Below are 5539 nucleotides of genomic sequence, written 5' to 3'. Positions count from 1 at the left end.
AACGTACAAATGGTTTCGTTTTTAATTAATAGTAAAGTTTTTAACAATATAAAATGAAAATGTTAAAAATTATAGTCGCAAAACAATATATATGAACTAAATGCACTTTATACATGAAATACTTACGATATACCTCGTGTTTGTATAATAGTATTCAAGACTGTGAAGTTACACTAAATCGGAGGAAGGGAAAATGTTATCACTATAAAAATTTATTATTTTATAATACTGTTGAGATAATGACAGCATAAGGGAAAGCAAGATAAAAAAACAAGATCTACTTGTGATTGACGGTTGATAATCGACTATAGAGAAATATGAATTATTCTATGGTGAAAATTAAAACTTTTGAATCTTTCTAATTTTGTTTCGAATATTGAAGTGTCTTCAGTAATGTTTTTAGTGAAAAATAGCCTGTATAAGTTTTTGTTTCGATTTATTATCATAGGAAAAATTTTATTTGTGCATTGGTAGTACTGTTATTAGTAATTGATAATATTATCATGAACGAGGTACAGAATCCTATAATTTATCTACGATATTATCATGAAAAATACAAAAATTATAATTTTCTTTACAAAGTGCCTCACTTTATGTCAAGCAAAAGCTTGTTCCAATGGGACGGTGGGAATAGATACTATTATAGTAAACCGGACCGAAAAATGTACACTGGCAGAAAATAAAGTTGAGACATCGGCGGTATAACTTTCAGCCGTTCGTAAAGAAAGATTTCCTTTCCTAAATCCCTTTGTAAGTAAATGATGCACAAAAAAGATGTGTCGTAAGTTAATCGTAATCGGGTACGTGAGATTTGAATATTAAATTAAAGTTCCAGGATATAAGTAACTTTATCAAGAACCATTTATGCTAAGCAATTAGTTAAAACAGGTCCTTTGATACTACACGTGTATTACTCACACTTAAATACTTAAGAAACAGGCTTGACCTGCGATTTTAGCAAGATTACAGTATATCAAATTTACATTTCTATAATTATTTTGGTTATTACTTTCAATAAGTTTGAATGTTTTAGTTTATTTTCAAAAAAATAACATGGACATGTAATCAGTCACAAAAGTCTACATACATCCATAGAATTTTGATCATTCAATTTATCAAAACAAACTAAAAAAGCATGTCAGAATCATTTATGCTTACATATTATCATATAATGACCTTAAGTTTGCTTAGAATATCAGTGTATTTTTAGAAGAAATTGAAAAAACTAACCATTTAGCTCATAAAAATCTGCATACAATTGAGTTACTTTATATAAATGTTACTCTTTATCTTATAAATATGGGATTATAGTTTCATAGTTTCAGTTTCAATTTGAAGCAACTCCAGGAAGTATACATAAAAAGAGTTTTACTTATACATATATTATAATCATGTTGTCAAGGAAAGAAATTTCTTGGAAAATCTAATCTGATGATAAAATTACAAGAGGAGATGAAGTTGTATGGAGAAATTGCGAAAATTGTTAGGAAAACTCATGCAGTGGTGCAAACAATAATAAAAAACTTTATTTTGAGGGGAATGACATTAAATAAGCTCAGATCTGGTTATCCAAAAGTATTAAACAAGTGAGATGTTTGAGCCATACTCAGAAAAATGCAAGATGATCTCAAAATAAGTGGACCAAAATTAATACAAGAGATTGATTCTTCAAATGTAGAATTTTAGATTGGAATTCTTCAAATTTAGAGAATGTATGTAGATTTTTACGACTGACTGTACACCTACCTGCTATGGAGAATAGCTTATGAATCATAAGCTACCTACAAAATGATGATTACTAGCATGTTATGGCCCCCTCTGTACTATACAACTTTTGTAAATAAAGTTTTTCCATATCTCTCCATATCATCTGCGTAGGTTATTTTGTTGCGAAATGTGACATTACCGCTATTTATCAACATAAAAGTACGAGCGGAAACAACAGTTTGTAACGAATCTTTAAATTCAATTTTCTCGAAAACTAAGCCCTTTATGAAAGAAATTTGTTCTGTATTTTTCGTTTATCGTGTGTTAATATTTGTAGAGTATTATGCAGAATCATTCTCTTCACGGTTGTACCACCAATAACGGAACAATGTAGCTATTTATTAAGCTATTAAGCTATACTAGTTACGGCCATCATTGGAGGAATAAAAAATGCTTTTGATATTATTTTACAACTTGAATTAATTTTACGGTATATGTACCGTAATACATATTTTTTTTTTTTTTTGCAGAATATTTATAGATGATAGTTGTTTCGTTTAAAGAAGTGAAATTAACTTACAAATTTTTTTCACCTTTCCATTTACAAAAGAAAATCCTAATAACAGAAATTTACGTAAACTTTATGTTTTTTATGATCAATTTTTTTTTCCACAAATTGCTTGCGTATACGTAAAACTAAATTTTTAATTAATTAAAATTTAATTAACGTGTCAATTATTCTTTTATACTAAAACAAAAATGGATATATGAAATAGAGGTCTAGATGCATTTAGAATTTGAATTCAAAATTACATTTTATTATTATCTTAATATGGACTAGTATAATATTACCATGTACACATTCAGTAGCTCACTTAATTTTTAACTTATAATACATTCACAAACATTGATAAAGACAGTCACGATATCTTGTAGTATATTTCATGACTGATTAAGCTATAGCGCAAGCTCTATTTATATATAAGTTATATTTTATCACTTATCGACGTTATAAATGATTGCGTTTAGATTATTATCTTACCAAAGATTTGTTTAAGGTAGTGTTATGTCTATTGTTCGCACTGACTTTGCACGATCAACGATTATTATGAAACTAACGTTTCCTCCCTGACAGTTGGTTTCCTTCTTTCTATCAAAAATTTTTGTTTAAAACTAATAGTAAGTTGCATTAAAAAATAGGTATTCGCATTAACATAAATCGGTTATCTATGACATCTTATACAGTTTTTATATTTCAATACTATACTATATAATTTATTTGAAATAGGCATATCAGATTCATTTTTTTCTTTCTCCATTCGTATCATTAATATATTGGCATACATTTGAATCACACCGAAATTATGAATAAAAATGAATAAATATGAATTTTTAGTTCCAAGCATTTTAGAATTTACATTTTCTACAATATATTTATTAATTATAACTCATTTCGCTTTAAGCGATAAAATGTAATATTTGTTTTGCAAGTAAAATCGTTGTTTTTTTTTTTATCTTTGAATAATTCTTCGACAAATTTATTCTTGACTTTATATAAAAAAACTATCTTTCCGTTTTTCTATTTCTGACTTATAACGTGTTTAATATAAGTAATCTTGAACATTACCACATTCTTTCTACAGAACTGCAAATGTTCTTAATTCTTTCGAATATAAGTATTATACTTGGAAATATTTTGTTCTTCAAATAGAGAAATGTCTATTACACCCATGCTCGGTTAAATTGAATAAAATCAGGTCCGCTCATTTCAATTCTTCCGAGCAGGGTAGTGTTTTGGTTCCAGCAATTGGTTCTTGAACAGCTCAACAAGGAAAGAGAATACACAAAACGAGAGTATATAAGCGAGATAGAAGTAGTACGTCAATGCTGCAACAGTCGAAATTTAGCACCTGATAGGAATACGAATGAATGCGTTGCAGTGAATTATCCAATATCAAAAATTTCAATTTCCTCAATCTTCATCCTATCTTTATAAAAATAGTACCAGTCAGTGCACGAGTTTTTTTCCAATATAAATGAGTACCAACACGATATAAATCGGACTAGTTTTTCCAAACATCAATTTAAATATTCCCGATTTTACAGGTATTTTTAAAACGATTGCTGTTAATACTAGTCCGATTTATATCGTGTTTCGACTCATTTCCATTGGGAGAACCTCGTCAATTCATTGGTGCTATTTTCATAAAGATAGGACGAAAATTATAGAAATTGAAAATTTTGATATTGGCTGATTCATTGCAACGCAAGCAAGGTATCTATTTTAGGTGCTGTGTCTTCACTTACTCTCGCTATATCTATTCACTATCCTCGTCGATCTGTTTTAGGTTCGCTAAGCTCGAGGAACTGACAATGAGTGGTAGGAGAAGAGTGGGGATGGTTCGTTTCAATTTAACCGAGCAAATTTCACATCAATTTAACCGAGCACAGGTGTATTTGTTACAATACGAGCATTTCAATTGCAATACATTGTATTTGCATTTATTTGTATAACAATCATTTTCAATCGACGAAATTCCTTACTTGAGACAAACGAAGAAAGTGGAAAGCATAATGAAAAGACAAGCTTTCGCTTTTTATCCGTATTCGTTCGATCGAATTGTTCGATTCTACGTATCAAAGCTTTTTATACAATCTTTCAAAGCGATTACTTTCATGTATGCAGTACAATAAGAGTAATTTACATCGCAAAATTTTTTAAAAATTTCGTATATTTTAATTTTCTAATTTGTGACGTGTTGATAGTGTTTTTTTTTCTCTTTTTAACGTTAGATTTTTAAAATAATTATATCAAATACGCTCTGCAGGTAAATAGTATAGTACAATATTTTCATAAATCACACATGCTTTTTACATGTACGACATGTGTTACGTAATGGAATGTGATATTTTATGTATTCAATATCACTTCGCGTTATACTCTTATTAGAATTTCCGACGAATGCTTTTTTTACAATTTTTAACGTAAAAATGGTAAGTATGGCGAACGTATTTAAATAGTAGAAACTTAATTAATTTCTACACCCTAAGGAAACGTTCTATATCAATAATCACGCAAGGTCAGATTGACAATAACGTTCTTCTTTCTTTTTTTTTCTTTGCGAATGTTTATTACTATTTGTATTTATATTTATATTTATATTTGCATTTATATTTATATCTGTATTTATATTTATACTTTGTATCTATATTTACATATGTACGTATTTATATGCATACATACATATACATACATATGCGTGTGTTTACCTTAAACTTAGTGTAATGACTAGATAAGTTTCGGCCACCCAATATAAACATGTTGTTTGATCCCATATATTTTATTCGTACCATTCCTTTGTTCACCAAATATATGGATAAAAATTTCCATGCCAAAATTCATTTCTCTATTATTCTTCATGACATTCATATATTCTAAACGGTGTGTGTGTTCATTTCGACATTTTCAGAAGCAGCTTTCACAAAATCGAGAAAACAGTTCTTAATTCCCGCTTTTCCGCTGCTTGAATATTTCAATGAATATATCTACTCGAATCCGTTCGTAAAACATTTCATAATTAACGAAGAGAGAAATGAAATATTTGCGCGATACTTAAAATGCATCTATCTTCCATGTTCTTAAACAAAAATGTTTAAATAATCGTGAGATCTTTGACATTTTCATTCATTGTCGAGTGTATTGTACCGCATTTATTGCACTTGCAACGATAGAAAAGAACGTTTACATTTTTCCAGAAATATATTTCGAATTTCGTTTGAGTAACAACTCTGAGAATTATTTAATGAAGAAAAAAATATATATATATATATA

Source organism: Habropoda laboriosa, unplaced genomic scaffold (assembly GCF_001263275.1).
Source record: "Habropoda laboriosa isolate 0110345459 unplaced genomic scaffold, ASM126327v1 scaffold175, whole genome shotgun sequence".
NCBI classification, from domain to species: domain Eukaryota; kingdom Metazoa; phylum Arthropoda; class Insecta; order Hymenoptera; family Apidae; genus Habropoda; species Habropoda laboriosa.
Note: the sequence above shows the minus strand (reverse complement) of the source record.